The 20,835-nt window shown below is 38.9% G+C and overlaps 1 long non-coding RNA gene across 1 annotated transcript in view; it reads left to right on the top strand.

Moving 5' to 3' along the window:
• LOC120533796 overlaps positions 1-20,835 on the top strand; it is a 328,218-nt gene that overhangs the window by 271,057 nt on the left and 36,326 nt on the right. Inside the window, exon 3 of the long non-coding RNA XR_005634622.1 lies at positions 12,797-13,374. This is a non-coding gene — a long non-coding RNA (uncharacterized LOC120533796). The remainder of the gene's footprint in view (positions 1-12,796; positions 13,375-20,835) is intronic.

Raw genomic sequence — 20,835 nt, 5'->3', positions numbered from 1 at the left:
TGATCATCAAACACATTTAACCATTAGTCAAATATAACACAAGTAAACACAAAATGCAGTTTTTAAATGATGGTTTTTATTATTTAGGGAGAAAAAATCCAAACCAACATGGCCCTGTGTGAAAAAGTAATTGCCCCCTTGTTAAAAATAACCTAACTGTGGTGTATCACACCTGGGTTCAATTTCCGTAGCCACCCCAGGCCTGATTACTGCCACACCTGTTTCAATCAAGAAATTACTTAAATAGGAGCTGCCTGACACAGAGAAGTAGACCAAAAGCACCTCAAAAGCTAGACATCATGCCAAGATCCAAAGAAATTCAGGAACAAATGAGAACAGAAGTAATTGAGATCTATCATTCTGTTAAAGGTTATAAAGCTATTTCTAAAGCTTTGGGACTCCAGCGAACCACAGTGAGAGCCATTATCCACAAATGGCAAAAACATGGAAGTGGTGAACCTTCCCAGGAGTGGCCGGCCAACCAAAATTACCCCAAGAGCGCAGAGACCACTCATCCGAGAGGTCACAAAAGACCCCAGGACAACGTCTAAAGAACTGCAGGCCTCACTTGCCTCAATTAAGGTCAGTGTTCACGACTCCACCATAAGAAAGAGACTGGGCAAAAACGGCCTGCATGGCAGATTTCCAAGACACAAACCACTGTTAAGCAAAAAGAACATTAGGGCTCGTCTCAATTTTGCTAAGAAACATCTCAATGATTGCCAAGACTTTTGGGAAATACCTTGTGGACTGATGAGACAAAAGTTGAACATTTTGGAAGGCAAATGTCCCGTTACATCTGGCGTAAAAGGAACACAGCATTTCAGAAAAGAACATCATACCAACAGTAAAATATGGTGGTGGTAGTGTGATGGTCTGGGGTTGTTTTGCTGCTTCAGGACCTGGAAGGCTTGCTGTGATAGATGGAACCATGAATTCTACTGTCTACCAAAAATCCTGAAGGAGAATGTCCGGCCATCTGTTCGTCAACTCAAGCTGAAGCGATCTTGGGTGCTGCAACAGGACAATGACCCAAAACACACCAGCAAATCCACCTCTGAATGGCTGAAGAAAAACAAAATGAAGACTTTGGAGTGGCCTAGTCAAAGTCCTGACCTGAATCCAATTGAGATGCTATGGCATGACCTTAAAAAGGCGGTTCATGCTAGAAAACCCTCAAATGAAGCTGAATTACAACAATTCTGCAAAGATGAGTGGGCCAAAATTCCTCCAGAGCGCTGTAAAAGACTCATTGCAAGATATCGCAAACGCTTGATTGCAGTTATTGCTGCTAAGGGTGGCCCAACCAGTTATTAGGTTCAGGGGCAATTACTTTTCACACAGGGCCATGTAGGTTTGGATTTTTTCTCCCTAAATAATAAAACCATCATTTAAAACTGCATTTTGTGTTTACTTGTGTTATATTTGACTAATGGTTAAATGTGTTTGATGATCAGAAACATTTTGTGTGACAAACATGCAAAAGAATAAGAAATCAGGAAGAGGGCAAATAGTTTTTCACACCACTGTATATACATGTACACACATATATACAGTACTGTATATATACATATAAATCCACATATATATACATATATATATATATATATATATATATATATATATATATATATATATATATATATATATATATGTGCACAAAACCACGCTTTTATCAAGGCTTCCGTCGGGTAGTCTTTTGAAATTAAATTTTCCTCCAATCAGTCGTAGCAACGCACTCTCTTCCGACTGTTACATTTTTGTAGCTCTAATGTGTGCATCAATGTAATCGGTGTACCAAGAAATCATGCATTGACAGAAGTTCCCCTTTGCTTGGAATGCAAAGTGTGAAAAAATACGTTATTTTTTAACGCGTTATGGAGCACATGCATCGAAGCTTCTCAGCTGTGCTTGTGCTAAGAAAAGGAGACATTTTAAAAATAACGTAGCACGATTGTCAATGTAACCTTTTGTAAGTAGTGCTTAGAGGATTCAGAGTGTGGAGAAACTCTAGAGACAGCGTGCGTATTAACTTGTGGATTTTTCTGTGAGTATTTGGTGCCAGCCTGACAAAGTTGGTTCCACAATAGTGATGGGTCGTTCTTGAACGATTCATTCAGTTTGAACAAATCTTTAATGTGACTCGGGAAGAACGAGTCGTCTCGTGGGAGTTATTCGTTCAGTCGCGCATGCGCATTTGCGCAACTTCCTATAGTTTCTGTATTGGAATTGATTCACCTGTTTCGAGTCTTCGGGTTTTTTGAGTCGTTTGTTCATCATGTGACAGCCCCATAAGCTTAACCAACTGAGTCTGAGCCGGAAACAGAATTGATTAGTTCATCTCTCGAGTCTTCGGGTTTGAGTCGTTCGTCCATCACGTGACAGCCCCATAAGCTTATCCTATGCAGTCTGAGCCAGAAAGAGAATTGAACGAAATGACTCAAAAAATGATTCGTTCATTTTGCTGAATGAGACTCAAAGGTCCGAGTCGGTAAAATGATCCGAACTTCCCATCACTATTCTGCAAGACTGCGTTAGCTGCGGAGCTCAGCTAAGAGCGAAATGAGGTGAATGGGAAGGGAGATGATGATATGACTCCCCCATCCGCCTTAACTGTCAATCCCCCCCACAAAGACAGTCTCTCGGAATTTGCATAAGCACAGCCCTTCACCATCAATGTGAACTTAGTTACAAAGTGATCAAAACTGTCATTTATATCCTGTGTCCTCTCATTAAACTTGTATCCCGCATTAGCCGTAGGCATGACAAACGCCAGCGGCAGCCTGTCTATGATCTTAATTTAAACTTTAGGTTTACACCGTGCTTTGTTATCGAAGTAGCTGCATTCATGAATATGCATGTAAGTGTTTGACCGATGTTGACTTACTAATTTTGGTCCTGAAGCCAGTCATTTCATCAGGTTTGAGCTGCCTTTTGTTGGTACTCGAACCGCTACTGCTAGTGCTAACAGCATACACAGTTTCTGTGTTCTATGTAACATGTTTTGCATTTCGATGGTACCGTAAGGTTGAAGTGCTTGGGTGGTATGGAAACTCCTTTTTGCACAGTTTGCACAAAACCACGCTTTTATCAAGGCTTCCGTAGGGTAGTCTTTTGAAACGAAATTTTCCTCAGTCCTAGCAACGCGCTTTCTTCCGACTCTTTTTTGTAGCTGTGATGTGTGCATCAATGTAATCGGTGTACCAGGAAATCATGCATTGACAGAAGTTCCCCTTTGCTTGGAATGCAAAGTGTGATTAAATGCGTTATTTTTAACGCGTTATGGAGCACTTGCATCGAAGCTTCTCAGCTGTGCTTGTGCTAAGAAAAGGAAACATTTTAAAAATAACGTAACACGATTGTCAATGTAACCTTTTGTAAGTAGTGCCTGGAGGATTCAGAGTGTGGAGAAATTCTAGAGACAGCGTGCGTATTAACTTGTGGATTTTTCTGTATTTGGTGGCAGCGTCACAAAGTTGGTTCCGCAAGACTGCGTTAGCTGAGGAGCTCAGCTCAGAGCGAAATGAGGTGAATGGGAGGGGAGATGATGACGTGACTCCCCCACCGCCTTAACTGTCAATCCCCCACAAACACAGTCTCTCGGAATTTGCATAAGCACAGCCCTTCACCTGCAATTTTAACTTAGTTACAAAGTGATCAAAACTCTCGTTTATATCCTGCGTTCTCTCATTAAACTTGTATCCCTCATTAGCTGTGGGCATGACAAACGCCAGCAGCAGCCTGTCTATGAGAACTTAATTTAAACTTTAGGTTTACACCGTGCTTTGTTTCCGAAGTAGCTGCACTCATGAATATGGTTGTATATGTCACTCGCTCGCTTCTTATTGTTTCGCTGCCTTCTCAATTATATAATGCATGTTTTCTTCAGCGATTTTTGGAGCTCTTCCTTGTTTTCTATGTACTGCGTTGACAGTCAGTTCATGTGATTACCTGGGAGGCGTGATGATGTCACACGAAACTCCGTCCCCCACGGCCATCGAGCTCAACTCCATTACAGTAAATGGAGAAAAATAGCTTCCAGTTATGACCATTACGCGTAGAATTTCGAAATGAAACCTGCCCAACTTTTGTAAGGAAGCTGTAAGGAATGAGCCTGCCAAATTTCAGCCTTCTACCTACACGGGAAGTTGGAGAATTAATGATGAGTCAGTGAATGAGTCAGTCAGTGAGTGAGTGAGTCAGTGAGGGCTTTGACTTTTATTAGTATAGATTAATCATTTTTATATGAATAATTTTGGGATGTGGAACAAATCGACTGAATTTCCATTATTTCGTATAGGGAAATTCACTTTGATATACGAGTGCTTTGGACTGCGAGCACGTTTCCAGAACGAATTATGCTCGTAAACTGAGGTTACACTGTACTCATATAAAAGATGGCAATGCAACAGCAGGTATATTCATATTTGTAGATAATTCTCTAAAACCCTCTCACAATCAGTAGCCTCCCTGAAGAACATTTTGGTAGTCAGGATTTCTACATATTTTTTCAACCTTGTTCATTACATGATAGTTTCTAAAGTCTTCTCTTGGTTTAAACCTTAGTCAATTTTGGGTTTGGTTTTTTCGCTTCATATCTTGGTTCATCTCTCAATAAAAGATAACTGCCATATTGCTGGAATCATTTTAGCATTTTTGGAAAGACAACCTGCTGACACACTTAAGTCTGCTATCTCAATCCCGTGTTAAGAGTCCAGGCACAGAGTTTGTTTTTTTCAAGGTTTTAAATGGCATTCTGTTTTTAATTTTTTTTTTTTAATAGTTTTGAGAATTTTTATATATAACATCACAGATCTCACAATTATGGTGGATTTGATGTTATGATTCAGCAGGCTGGGACGCATCCTGTTCCTACAGTGTGGTGCTTGATATCACTGTGGTCATTTTATTTATCACTAAGCCACATGCTGTTGTATGTCTGAAATTTGTTAGAAAATAAAGGGAACAGTCTGCAAAAAAATCCTGTTTCTGTTTATCAATAATAATGAATCATTTTGAGTTTAATGCTTTCATCACTTTTACACCATAAGCTTGCTTTACCTCAATGTATGGTTGTAAATTCTTAATTTGTGGTGTTGGATGCTTTCTGGTTGGGGAAATGATGAATGAACTTTTGAAATATCTCTTCAGCTGTATGAGATTGTACACCTGAAGTACAGTATGTCACATAATAATTTATATGCACATTACAGTATATAAATATAAATATTATATCTAGTCAACTCCCGAAATATTGGCACTCTTCATGAAAAAATGCAAAAACTAGTATATAAAAGGGACAACACATGCAAAGAGTGGTATTTTATGCTTAAACAATTAGGTATGACTCATGCTTTTATTATCAAACAGACCTTTGGAACAAAATAAAGTTTTCCTTAAGTAAGGCAAATTAAAAAAATTTTGGCACCCAAAATGTCAGTATTTGTTGGAGCCTCCCCTGGCAAGAATGCAGCATCCAGCCGATTTCTGTAGTGTTGGGCCATTCTTCCAAGCAGAACATTTCCAACTCATGGAGATCCTTGGATTTTCTCTTGTGAACTGCTCTCTTCAATTGATACCACAGATTTTCAGTTGGGTTCAGATCTTTTGACTGAGAGGGCCTTTGCAAAACTTCTGATTTCTGTGTTTCTACAACCAATTCTTTCTTGATTTGGATTTGTGTTTCGGATCATTGTCTTGTTAGAAGACCCAACCACAACCCAGTTTTTGCCTTCTCAGAGACAGCCAGATTTTCAGCTAAAATGTTCTGATATTTAATGAAATTCATAATGCCAGTGGCCTTACCAAGAGCCCCTGGACCACTGGCAGCAAAACAGCCTCAAAGCAGAAAAGAGCCATGACCACATTTTACCATGGGCAAGAAGTTCCCTGCTCTGTACGCAGTTCTGTTTTTTCACCATACATAGTGATGGTGTGTATGGCCAAAAAGCTCAGTTTTTGTTTCATCTGACAACAACACACAATTCCAGTTGTACCTCCAATGTTGCTTGGCAAAGTTGAGATGCCTGGATTTGTATCTTGGACTCAGGATAGGCTTCTTACATCTCACAGCTAAGTTTGAAACTAAACTTTACAGTTGTGAAATTAAAATCTGGGGGCTCTTCTTTGCCTCCTTACTGTGCATTGTGGCAGTAAGTGTCCCCTTCCTGGCAAATTTTCAACAGTTTCATGCTTTTCAAATTTCTTTATTACAGCCCTGATTGTACTTATTGGTAGTTTCTATTGAATAGCAATTTTTTGTAGCCATTCCCCAATCTATGCAGCTCAACAACTTTGTTTCTCATTTGAGTTGAGAACTCTTTGGTTTTACCCATGTTGATGAATGACAAAAAGAATTTTACCTGTGTGTTACCTCGTAGTTATACCCCAGTGAAAAAGGAAATGGACATAGACAACAGTTCCTAGACACCAAAAGCAATATCAAGAAACATTTTTTCCCCAAAGATTCACATTTATTTGGTTTTATTTCTAGTATTGTTCAAGGTGTAATATACTAAGTTTGAAACATATGATTGTGACAAAACTATTCTGAAGATAAATGACACTTTTGCAGGAATTGTTTTTATTAAATAAATAGCGTTTTTTCCGAATATTTAGAGAATACTAGAATCATTGTATGTATTATATATATCATATTAATGGTTTTGTTCACTCTTTTGAGGGGTACCATTATTTCTGAAGTTTACTGTAAAAAAAAAAAACTTTATATACTGTATATATATATATATATATATATATATATTGTCAGACACATGTGGGGGGGACCAAAAGAAGGGAATTCCATGCCCAGCCAGGGTGTGGCGGGGTGCATTCAGCCTTCTTATTTTGTCCCCGCAGACCAGACATGGTAAATCCTACCTGAATATGAAGAATTCACTTCCGCCTTGGCTCTTAGGATATATGCAGTCCATACCAATTACACAGGGGATCATGGTCCTTAAAAACTCTGTGGATATGAAAAACAAAGCTACTAAGCATTGATCCTATGGGAAAAATAGAGTTAGTATCCAATGAAGCGCAGGCTCTGGGGGATGTCCAAATGAGAGGAGACGGGGTCAGGCGGATGTGCCAGCCCTCCACTTTCACCTCTTGAGACGTGTTATTAATCCTTACACAGGTTCACATATGGAAACCTTGTTATGACTTTACTTCCTCTGTAGTCAAGTTCAATCATTTTCTAAATGTTCCACCACCTTCAGAGTCCATGAGTGATCACAGTGTAGCTGATCCGATAGTTTATAAAAAGGGAACAGACTTAATCAGTGTAAGCTTATGACCTGCACTTACTTGGAATTCTTTGTTCATGGTGAACAATTGCAAGCTTCAGTCCCTGTCAAAAATTGGGCTCAACAGCTTAAACACACTTCTAAGAACCGTGTAGACACACGTTGATCCATTCAGTGTAGTACATGTGCAGCCCCAAGTCAGCTTATGCAAAATAGGCGTCCTGGATTGTTTTTTTAATCTACTTCACATGTTTGAGAGTACAATCTCAAAAAAAATAAATAAATAAATAAAAATATATATATATATGGCTCTTACCCAGCCAGGATGCCTGGAGGATTGAAGGACCGGGAGAGAGACAGTACCTCCCTTGGGTTTGTATAGGGGCAACAGGATTGCAGCTTGGAAGCTGAACCCTGTTTGGGCCCGTGGTCATTGCCAGGGGGCGCCTGGACTGTTGTGAACCCCTCGATGGCAGCACTTCCACCACACTCTGAAGTGGTGACGGATGCTCGTCAAAAAGCACCTGGAGCGCTCCCAGGGGACACTATAGAAGAGACTGCCTCACTCTATTCTGGGAGCTGGAGTCAGGAGGTGGAGGACAGAGCTTGCGGAAAAGGAGTCGAGGCAGCAGAGGATAGAGAAAAGAAGAATAAAGAAAAAAGAGAGAAAAGGAAAGGACTGAGTATTGGTGGTGTTTTGTGCACTGGGTACTGTGCAAAGTAAAATAAATAGTGTGTGCTTTTGGGACTTGTGTGTCTCTGTGTCTGTCTGTGTCTGGGCTGATCTCCACAATATATAATACTGTATCATATATATATATATTGTAAATCAAATACAGAGACAACGTCAAAGGTTTGGAAGATCCCCCTGCATACTGTAGGTGTCAGATGACTCAAATACATCTTTACAAACTGGAGTCCAAAACAGAGAAGGCAGTATATATGGTCGGCTGAAGGAAATGATGTCATGAGTCTGGGGCATTCTGGAATCGTAAGTGACTGGAACCGGAAGTGGTGTTATCTGTGGACCAGAAGTAATGGGGTTGAGGGATCTTGTTGTTCTGCATAGAGAGAGAAGAGTTAGAGGACAGCACCAACTGCTGGTCTGGCATGCAAACACACTTATTTGTGCCCATAAACTACCTCCTAATTGTACATGTGTGACACTGCCCACCCCCAGCCCAAAACCTTTGGGTCGAGTGGCCCAAACAGAGAGGTCGTAAACCCAAGAAAAAGAATCTGTGTTGGCTTGGAGAGCTCCTCAATGATAAACGACCGAAAACCTGTAAGGGTGAAGATCTAAAAACCAGCAAGTGACTTGTAGGCTCGATTCCCTATGTAATGCCAGCCACTGTAAAGCAGCATGGTCAGTCACAAGTGTGAACTCATGGCCCAAGAGGTAATACCTCAGCTGTGTAATCGCCCATTTAATTGCCAAGGTCTTCCGCTCCACCACCTCCTACCTGGACCCAGCAGTTTCCAGCTCAGGAACATAACAGGGTGCTCAACTCATCAATTACTTTGGCTCAGCACAGCACCAAGTCCTGTGTCCAAAGCATCGGTCTAGAGTATGAAGGGTAAAGAAAAATCAGAAGAAATTAGTACACATGCCAAGGTTAGAGCCTGTTTTAGGTCATGGAATGAAGAGTCAGCCTTTTCATCAAATACCACCAAACTAAGAGCTCTTTTCTTTGTTATATCTGTCAAGGGCACCGCTGTCTCTGAAAACCAGGGAACAAACTGGCGAAACCCTTGGATCTGCCAGATGGTTTTCGGACATGGACAATTCATAATTGTTTCAACTTTGTTTCCTGTGGTTGCACTGTACCCTTGCCCACCTGGTAGCCCAAATATTTGGCATTAGTTAACCAAAAGAAGCATTTTTTGGGAGTAATTCAAAGGCTGGCTTTACCACGTACTCGAAGCACAGCTTGAACTTGCTCTATGTGTTGCTTCCATGTGCCGGAATAAATGGCCACGTCATCTAGGTAGGTGGTCCTATAGGAGTTGTAGGGCCTTACGAGTTTATCCAGCAGACACTGGAAGGTGGCTGGTGCCCTGTACAATCCAAATGAAAGTACACAATGTTGCCAGTGTTCGCTGGGGTACTAAAGATGTTTTTGGCCTCGGCGGACTTCAATAAAAGAAATTGGCCAATACCCTTTAGTCATGGCCAGCATGGTCAAATACTTCATGCCACCCAACCTCTCAAGGAGGTTTTCCACGCGAGGCATAGGGTTGGCATTGAATTAGGATACTTGATTAAGCTGATGGAAGTCATTGCAAAACCTCAAACCTCCATCAGGCTTTGCAACCAAGATTATTGGGCTGGACCAGGGACTATGTCTCTCCTCTAATACTCCTAGTTCCAGCATTCTCTTGATCTCAAGTTCCAGTGCTACTTTTTTGCTTCTGGTAATTGATAGGGGCATTCCCACACTATCACCTTGAGTTCTGTCATAATATTATGCTCAATCGACAAGGTATGACAAGGTTGTTCAATTATTACCTCCGTGACTGACAGGATCGCTGATTGCAGCTCCTGTTTCTGAGTGGGAGTCAAATTAGGACTGAAGTTAAGTGATAATTTATGAGCAAAGAAAGAGTGGGGCTGATTTGGGAAGGGGTCAACCTCCATGGTTTCAGCAGATTTACGTGCTATATCTGCTTAGCTGAACGGCAATTTGGTTGGTCACCAAATAACTGACCAAGCCTTTTCACTCTTTAACTTTGTATGGCCACTGTCGATGAGCCAACGGTTTAGAGTGGAAGGTAAGCACTAGGACCATGATGCGGTCACTGAGACAAAACTCCCAAAGGAATGGTCCCCGGTTATAGCAGTGGGCCTGTGCTGCTTGGGGGACTTCACGATAAGCGAAAAGCACTAGAGGAAGTAACTGATCCCAGTTCCTTCTATCCATGTTGACCACCTTACGTAGCATTTGTTTGAGGGTTTGATTGAACCACGCTACAAGATTATCAGTCTGAGGATGATACACTGCGATCTTAAATGCTTAACCCGGAGTAATTTATTAACTTCCCTTGATGTGTTCGAGGTAAAGGGCGTCCCTTGATCTGTTAAGATTTCCTAAGGGAAGCCCACCCGCGAGAAGACCCCTACAAGTTCCCGTGCAATGGTTTTAGAATTAGTCGCTCATAATGGGACAGCTTCTGGATAATGAGTAGCATAATCCACGAGGACTGAAATGTATTCATATCCTTGGGTCGAGAGTTCAAGGGGTCCCACCGTATCGACCACGATACATTCGAAAGGAATATCAACAAGGGGAACTGGAATTAAAGGAGCACGATCTTTCCTAGGAATCTGTCATAACTGGCATTCTGGAAAGGAACTACAGAAACGACGGACCTCCTCATTAATTCCGGGCCAATAAAAGCAGAGTTTAATTCTTTCCAAGGTTTTATGAGCTCCCAGATGGGCGTCCAGTAAATGGGTATGCACTAGTTCACAGATCTGCCGCTGGAAGGTCTGTGGTTTTAACAACAGTGACCTCATCTCCCCATCATGCTCAGCTACTCGATATAACAAATCATTCTCAATAACGAAGTGGGGTCCATTAGGCATGGAAAGATCAGTGCATTGGCCATTTACTGAAACTACTGCATTTCTGGCAAACTTAAGGGATTCATCATTCCACTGCTCCTGTTTAAAGAGGCTGGCATTTGCCTAAACTGAAAAGTTAAAGATGACAGAGGATCAGTGCTGACTTCAATGGGCGGAGCTTCAGGCAGAGACAAGCTGTCACTGGTAGATGACATATCCAGCTGGGCTGTCTTGGATTCCACTCCGTCACATTGTATGCCCACATGATCCCTTCTCTGTCCATAATCAGGCCCAAAAATTTATTGGGTGTGGGATGTAGGATACCGCTTTCATTTTCTGACCAGTCTTGTCCAAGTATAACTGGGAAAGATGAACTTCGCAGGACCACCACTCGCATCATTTGGATGTTGCCTTTGTAGCTGATGACGTAAGTGGCAGACCTATACCACCAAGTTTCCCCGTGTATGCAGGCTAGACTGGCTGTTCCTTTAAGCCATTGTTGCTGTAACACATACCAGCAAGCTACAAAGGAAATGTTGCTGTTGGAGTCTATTAGTGCTGTTACCTTAAACCCATTAACCATCACCACTCCTGTACAAGGACAAGACAAGGGGTTGGCCACTGCACAATACCTTCCTCCTCTCGCCCAGCTGCAGTACATTGGCTCTGCATTCAAAGGGCATTGTGGTAGCATGTGTCCAAGCTCTTCACATTTGTAGCAGCAAGGTACCGGCATCCGTTTTTCCTTTGGCTTGACCATGGGCTCCATTTCACGATGAAAGGGCTCAGACTGAACCACGCGTCACGTCCAGGTTTGGCGAGCAGACCGTTCTGAGTGCTCAACAAGGTGGGCTACCCAATGGCGCTTGACAATTTCAGCCAACTCGTCCATGCCCATATAAGGCTGATGACAGACCAGCTGAGCAAGGAAGTCCAGCAGGGCTTTAAGTAACAATTCGAAGGTGACCTGTTCTACAAACTGGTGGGGATTATTAATATCTGGCCTTAGCCAGCATCCCGCCATACCCCATATTTCTGTTTTTTGTTGGGTTCAAATCATTACTTGTGGCATAGCCTTGCCTGCTGGTCCGCGGATGCGCTGTAGTGCTTAAAGGCCTCAGCTTTTAAGATGTCATAATTGGTAACTTTGTACTCACTGAGGTCATAATAAGTCTGCTGTGTTTCCCCCTTTAGAAATGGGGCCAATATGTTAGCCCATTCTTCGCGCTCCCAATGATGGCAGATTGCTGTTCTTTCAAAGATAAGAAATTATGTTTCTATATCATCATTGTCTTGTAAAGGCAAGAGTATCTGTGAGGAAGTCTACACCCGGTCCTCCTTAACAGCTGCTCTGGTTTGTGCCCTAGCCTCAGATTCTGTGAGCTTGGTCTGTGTCTGCCTGAGCTGTAGCTTCACCCTTTGTAGTTGGTGGTGAGCATGGTGCTCAGGTCCTGTTCTCCCGACATGAGAATAATCCTGCTGACTATGCCACTATAAATCAAACACAGAGACAACGTGAAAGGTATACTGTAGGTGTCAGATGAATCAAATACAACTTTAGAGACTGGAGTCCAAAACAGAATTGAGTATAACTAAGAGAAGGGAGTATATATGGTCAGCTGAAGGAAATGACGTATTGAGTCAGGGGACTACTGGAACTGGAAGTGACATCAGAAAGAGGTGGGATCTTGTGGAAAGTAACCGGAAGTGATGTTATCTGGGGACTAGAAGTAATGGTTAGGCTGAGGGTTCTTCTGTTATTCTGCAAAGAGAGAAGAGAAAGAGTTAGACCCCTGGTCTGGATTGCAAAAACACTTATTTGAGCCCATAAACTGTTTCCTAGCCACACGTGTGTGACAATATATATATAGTTACGCATACGTGCCAGAGGGTCACCTTCCAGGCTTACCTAAAGTAAGTAGTACTACCATAGGAAAAGAGGGGACACTGATGCTAACAGTGTTGTCACTTTTTTCCCTCACAGCCTTGAGAAAACACCCCTTGAGGACAACGAAGCCAAGGAAGCCCTACCTCTTCTCTTCTGACCAGTATAAAAGAAAGATGCTCCTGGCTGGTGGTATCTCATTTCGGAGTTGACCACAATAATGTACAGACCAAGACTAGAATGTGATGTTTTGCCTTGTTGGCACCCCAAGCATTTGGCTTTTGCCATGATTAATTATTTTCCTTGCTATAATATATGTATATTTTTATATAAACTAGGTACTAATCATGCTACCTGTCAATGACACATAATAGAATGATTTTAAAATTATTTGCTCTCGCTTGCCCTACATGTACTTTCAGTGCCTTTCCTTAGTTTTCATGAGTGTCTGAACTTCTCTTGAATGCCACTTCTTCTCTCGAGTGCATTCACGTAAAGCCTGTTTCTCACACTCTCATTATTTTCACAGTGCCTTGCTCACCTTCTGTCTGGTTTTATTCTTCCTGTGTTTGAAGACAACTCTCTCAGCATGTCTCATATGCCTTTTCTCTTCCTCGTGTGCAGTTCCTCTTCGATCACGTCACCAAAGACAAACTGACTAATCATATCACTCTGAGGTAATGGGAACACACACAGACCTTAGTGTTTTATCATATAGTATATTTAAAGTATTATATATACAGTACTGTATATATATATATATATATATATATATATATATATATATATATATATATATATATATATATATATATATATTTACAAAAGTAACTCTCAAAAATTACATTTAAAAATTTGTGTTTTATTTGTACTGATACTTATGCTAATAGAAGCCCCTTTAGTTTATACTGTTAGCATTATTAGTTTTTCCACAGTCTAGACCATGGAAGCAAATTAAATCATTACATCATTTTATAATTTGTAAATGTGTTTTTGCCAGATGCTCTTTCAAAACAAAAGACAAAATGAAAGACCAGATTGCCAATTAAAATAGAAGACATTCTAGCTTCAAGTCTTTTATTGGCAAAAGAGAGAGAAACTCAAAAAGAAAAATACAAAAAGAATGTGATATTTTTAAATAAAAACATACTGGTTGATTTGAATTTCATAATATGAGCAACACTGAAACATATTACATATTTAACAACTGTGCCAGTAATGAGTAACTGTGCAAATAAGGTGCATTTTGACCTACATTGACCATTAGTTCTTGTAAAAGATTGTTAGCTCTCTTTTGTGTGTCCCTCTTTTTGAGAGATAGACACTCTTGAGCTATTTTTGCACTTAGGACTCATTCCATTCTGGATTATTTCAGTTTTTTTAAATTTTATCATTGTTTTTTAGAATTTTGAGTTTAGGAATTTGTATTGACATTTTGATTTCTTACTGCTTTTCTTTGCTAATTAGTTTTTCTGTTTCTGATTTGATTTAGTTAGTTAATTGAAGTTTTTGTTTCTTTATTAATTCAATTTTTTCTTTTAGATATTTTTGGGAAGTTATTCATAATTTAGTCCATATTTTTAATAATCTTCCAATTTTTCAAATTAAAAAAGTTTTTTTTTTTTTTTAAACTTTGGCCTTCCAATTAATTTCCAATATTTTGCTGCTAAAGTAATAGTTTTACCTAGTGAAAGATGAATTCAGCTTTGTAGGAAAGGTATTGTGTTGGGGTGAAAATTTCATTTGAAGTTTCTGTGAGCACCCCTTTCACAGTGATGCCTATCAGTTTGCCTTTGTGTCGTAATATGAGATTGTGGGCAAAGGTTTCAAAATTGCCTTTATGTGCAAGTAAAAAGTTATATGTAGCAGTTCCATTTTAATATCAAACTCTTTAAAGTCAATCCATAGTCTTTGGGGAGCTTCAAAAATTGAATACATGATTATATGTGGGGCTAACAAGCAGAAAGCACAAAAACTGGATTGCTTAAATTATCAGGTTGCACTGAATAACTTGTTAGTAGTGTATTCTTCAACTACCTGTAAAACTGTGTGGAAGGCATTTCTGTTAAAATTGCTAAAAGATTTAAATTAGTGAAATGATGCTTTGTAATATTAATGTTAATAAAATGGTAATATTAGCAAACTGTTGTCTGTAATGGGTTTGATAGAAATATCGCAAATCACCTTAATATTTTCTGTTATTTAAATGGAAATTCTGTATTTTAATATGTTCATGTTTATCTTACTGCTGGAAAGTGGTAACATGTTGCAAGTTGCTCAGATATGCAAGTATGAATTTCACCGTCCACTGTAAATGTGACAATGCTGCTATTACTAGTACTACTTTGTTGTCACGTCATCCTGTTTTTCTTTTTGTCTTAATGTATTAGAGCAGCATTAAATCTTTTAGCTGCCAAAACAGATACACAAAGTTCATTTTAACTTTTATTTGCATTCTGTCATTGTCAGGGGTCAGATTAATAATGATATCATTTACGGGGTACCAAATTATGTAACATTATGGTATAAAAAATCTGCTTTGCTGAACACATTTCCCTTCTTTATGTATTAAGTCGTGTTTACTGAACTCAAATAAACAACTTTTTACTGGTTGAAAGAGAAATAAAGATAATGTTGTATGTTGTATTACAAAGTACATTTGCTTTTACAGTGTTTATTACAGTTTCTCATTCAACTTTAGTATCAAGAAATATATAAGTTCTCTTTAAGGAAAAGGAAGATATTCTTGTTCCACATTTAATACTTAAGCATCTTCACCATATTTTGTCATCTGCATTGGCAAACACTTTATTGTAGATTATGATGTAGAAGCAAAACCAAAACGCCATGTTTGATTCTTGTTTCTAGTTATAGCAGGGTCACCCTTAATCTCCCAAAATGTTTTACTAAGTGACCAAAAGAATGCTTATTATTTTTCAAGCTCTGCCAAGACCAGTGTTTACTGTTAATCTTTCAGAATACTTATACTATAATAATCCATTAATCTCTGTTAATTAAAAGATAGACAGTAGTACTGGTGTGTGTCTGTTACCCATAACACTTTTAAGGGAAGTATTTTCTATGTGTCTAAAGCAGTCCATTTTTGAACAGTAAGCAATGTTTACTCTATAAATATGAAACCAGCTAATTTGTTTAGGAAATGGTTATCATGACTAGCAAACATCTAAAAAGTAAAATATTAATTAAAATAAAATAATAATATACACAATTGTGCCTCGTAGTCAGCAAGGTAATAGCAGTATCAGTTTGAGAAGTAAAGAAAATAACTCAGGATTTTAAAAGCCCTGTTGCTAACCTCAAAATCAAGCTAATTATAAAAGCCTTATTTCAGAATCTGCAAGGGTTTGCATTGTTCACCATACTCTACATGGATAGATTGAGTGCGGGTTAGGAATTAAACTATCTCCTAAGGAAACTAAAACACCACAGAACCATAAAAATAGAAAAAGCAAAAACATCTCAAATCGAACAAACAAACCTAGAATCTTCTCAGAAAGTGACATAGAAAATGCACAGGCATGTGTAGAAAAAAATTAAGTGCATGTAGGAAAAAAAATGAATTAAACAAATATTTCAACAAACTGTAGAACATTCAGGCAATTCCTAAAAAACGTAACAAGAACTATTAGCCTTATTCGGAAAAAGATGATTATCATTCCAGGAATCACCAGGTAGGTTAAATGTATTTTATTTAAATAATGAAAAATAACTTAGCCACTTGTAAATATATTTATGCATATAAACAGGGAAAAAGAGATAAAAATAGATTAGTTTACAGTATAACAAGGTAAAACTGCTAAAGTGATGGGACAATAGGTCACTGTCTGGTTGACTGAGAGTTTATCCTGCTATTTTTGTGCTTTTTTGTTTTTATTTATTTATTTGCATTGAGTTTGCTTTTCAGTGAAACATCATAGCTAGATTATGTAATATGGAAAATGTAATTATAGTATGGGGGTTGAACTACTAATTTGGCCGTTTAAGACTAGAATTACCAGAGCCTACGAAAAACTCGTAGATCCATCCCACCTTAAAACGCTTTGCACCTCTCCGTCAGCGTCTTTCGTCCTTTAAATGTGTTGATAAGCAGCAAACAGCAAGCAGTCAGCTATCACATCCCCCACTCTGCACAGTCTTTCAGCACAAGTCTGTTTACCTGCGTGTCAGTTGCTTAGAGTTGTATAGAGTGAGAAATCAAGCAAAATGACACCTTTTATCAATACTATATCGTTATTTGGAACACTTGCATTTCATATGTGTTCCCGTGTCTACAACGATCTATGTACAGTAAACACAAACAGAAGCGTTTTTCATGTTTTAGTAATAATTGACACAATGTAGACATGAAGTGTATATTGTGTGAAGCCTGAATTTCCAAATATCAAAGAAACACGTTCACAAAAGATACAAGTATAACAGAACAAATACGCTTTTTTCCATGATTATAACTGAAGAAAAAGAAATGAGGTTAGCGTTGCTTGTTGTCCTGACTTCTCAGGTAGTGTACTGGTTAGTGCAGCTGACTCCAATTCAGAAGGTTCTGGGTTCGAGTCTTAATGTGTCCCAAAATAAACATTTTGAGTAGTGAGCTATTCTTATTGTTAATATTATCCATGGTGCAATGCTAAGAACTGCTGATTCCCAATCAAGAGCTTCTGGGATGGATGCTGGCACCTCAAATTTACCGTTTTTAGTTGAGAGCTGCTCTTTTTGTTAATATTATACAATAAAAACATACATTTGATTTGCGTCTGTAACAGACGCTGTAAATATATAGTACTTGTCAAAATTAACGTCTTTTTTTTAGTTTTATTCTCACTCATGTTCACAGTGAAAGTCCAACGTCATCCTGCCAATCACCTGTCCTTCAAAGAAACAGCACAAACAGCACGGCTTACAGAGCTTGCCAACGCTACACCGTCCAGATCTAAATACTAGCGTGGTGTATGTGCCCAAAAAAGTCTAACTGCATTCTCGTACCATTGCTCGCATAGTGCTCACAAGTGTCAGCAGGTATTTTTCATGGCATTACACGTGTAATTTGTGAGCATGCCCTTGACGATCAAACAGAGCAAGCTCTGCAGTATATTTGTGACATTACGCTGTAGGAAGATAAGTAAATAAAGTAAAACTAAAAAAAAGACACTAACTTTGACAAGTACTCTACATTTACAGTGGCTGTTACAGACGCAAATCAAATGTATGCTTTTATTGTATAATATTAACAACTAGAAACTTGCTGCGTGCTACGCTGCGCATTGGATGACCACAGTTGAAGGACTCAATTGTAAGGACCTCTCGTCGGGTGTCTCATTGGCACGCTTTTGCCTCTTTCTTTCGCGATCATGGCGTAATCTGTCTTCTCTCTCTGTAGGGGTTTCAGTTGCCTTTCATTGTGTGGCAGAGACACGTCATTGAACTAATCTGTGTGAATGCTGAGTGTCCGTTTCTCGCGAGCGACTGTCACGCCTTTGCCTCTTTGCTTCGTAATCACGCTGTAATGTGTCCTCTCTCGCAGCAGCAGGTTTAGTTGCGTTTCGTTTCGGCATTGTTCCATACGGTTTCCTCCATACAAGTGCACATGGGTAGCTGAAGACGGAAAGGCATAGTGGGCATAGTGAAACACACAAATTGGTGACCAGGGGAATCATCCGACTCCGATGCGGGGCTCGAAATACTCAAGTGCACATGTTATTTATAATTCTTTTTTTTTTGTTTTGTTATGAGCTTCCCCAAAAGAGTTGATCCCTGTAAATAGTTAATAGTATATGAACAATATAATCTGTTGTAGTACGGGCGTTAATTAGCATCACACCTCATAACCTGCATACACCACGTGTTTGGCTGTAACGCCAGAAGCGCGGTGGACGCTGTAAGGGTAGGTTGTAGTTTCTGTTTCTTTCGTGATTTTATTATTTCATTTTATTGATTATTTAATAGGCAGAGGGGAGAAGACGTTAATGTGACACTCTGTCTATTTCTTTACTTTTATTTTGAAAAGATTTTTGGGAACAGGAAAAATAAAAGCAAAGGGGAAAGAACGGAGGGGGGTAAGCAGGAATTCTGAGAGGGGACGGACTGTACAGCCAAAAGGAACGCAGACCTGGACACAGACACCGCGCTGGGCTTTTATTATATAGATAAAAACAACTCACTACTCAAAACGTTTATTTTGGGACACATTAAGACTCAAACCCAGAACCTTCTGAATTGGAGTCAGCTGCTCTAACCAGTACACTACCTGAGAAGTCAGGACAACAAGCAACACTACCCTAAATTCTTTTTCTTCAGTTATAATCTTGGAAAAATGCCCATTTGTTCTGTTAAACTTGTACCTTTTGTGAAAGTGTTTCTTTGATATTTGGAATTCAGGCTTCACACATTATACACTTCATGTCTACATTTTGTCAATTATTACTAAAACATGAAAAACATTTCTGTTTTAATGATGTATTTACTGTTCATAGATTGTTGTAGACACGGGAACACACATGAATATGTGTGAAAAATAAGTGATCCAAATAACGATATAGTATTTATAAAAGGTGTGATTTTGCTTGACGTCTCACTCTATACAACTCCAAGCAACTGACACACATGTAAACAGACTTGAGCTGAGAAGACTGTGCACCGGTGGGGGATGTGATAGCAGACTACTTGCTGTTTGCTGCTTGTCAACACATTTAAAAGACGAAAGATGCTAACGGAGAGGTGCGAAGCATTTTAAGATGGGACGGATCTATGAGTTTTTTCATAGGCTCTGGTAATTCTAGTGTTATTTAAAGATATCACAAATAAAATGTCACAGTAGTTTTTAGCATGTTAAGTGACAATAAATAATGCTATACATCCAGCCAAGACTGCTAATCTGTAATACATTACATCTCTTTAAAAACTGAAGAGACTTACTTGACAGATAATGCTGCAAGAAATCTAACTTTATGCCTGTTCCTATATTTGTCTTATGTAAAATTATCCAGAAGCTTTCACAACACAACATATAAGCAAACAACTCTATAAGTCTTATCATATTTCATGTTGTTTAATGCTAATAATACTCTAGGATGTAGAATGTTAGCGTAGACATTTCTATAGACTGTACTAACTGATGTGATTAAATATAACTGTTTGCTTGTACTTCAGAACTCTTGAAAGTACATCTTTCAGGGTGTTATTTCATTTTTATCTTTTCACTAAAGGTTTTTTTTCCAATAATCGGACTAAGACAGGCTTATGCAAGAGTCATCATGTGCTGTTACAAATTTGATTTTCTTTTTTGTTTCCTGAATCTTGGTTATTTAGTTTTTTCAGCTTCTTTTACTTGTTATAAAAATTTTACTATTATTCTGGTGATGTGATTTTGTGTTATGGTTTATGAATGCTCACTGCCACTATCTTTGTATGGCCACATTAATGTTATTTATGATTACTATGCCAGGTGTTGGTCATGAATCTTTGGAGCCAAATCCTTTTAACCCAACCATTCTTTTTAAAATTGCTGGAAGCTGAGAGGTGCTTCTGACAATATTTTAGTGTGAAGAATTTTTTTTTTTATCTCTTGACTTCAGCTTTTGGTTATGTGTTTCTGGCTTTAACACACAGTTGTTTGTCTTAATCCGTATTCTTACCTTTTCCTACATTTCTGTCTGCTCTGCTTTGCTTTTGTTCATATTCACTTTTTTAACATCTTATTGAATTTATTAAAAGCAAGTAACATTCCATACAAGCAAGTCAAAATTTACAAAACTAAATTCAAATTAAATCAGCCTCCACCCATGAAAAAGAGAGCTAGCCCAACAGACAGGGTAAAACTTTAAGAGTTGTAAAAAAATTAAAAAAGGAAGAAAATCCTTTCCCCCAATTTAAGTGCTTTGCTTATTCAAATTTCAGATAATATATAACATCAGTTACCTACTGACTTAAAAGACGTGGGTTAGGATTCTTCCAATTGAGCAAGATAAGTCTATGTGCCAATGGTGTAGTAAAGGCAATTACAGTTTGCTTGTCCTTCTTCACTTTAAGCCCATCTGGAAGTACCCCAAACACAACTGTTAGTGGATTATGAGACATTTGACACCAAGGCTGTCTGATAGGCATTTAAAGATTTTGGTCCAGAA

The sequence above is a fragment of the Polypterus senegalus genome, chromosome 8 (genome assembly GCF_016835505.1).
Source record: "Polypterus senegalus isolate Bchr_013 chromosome 8, ASM1683550v1, whole genome shotgun sequence".
Classification (NCBI taxonomy): domain Eukaryota; kingdom Metazoa; phylum Chordata; class Cladistia; order Polypteriformes; family Polypteridae; genus Polypterus; species Polypterus senegalus.
Note: the sequence above shows the minus strand (reverse complement) of the source record. Positions and strands in the feature narration are given on the sequence as shown.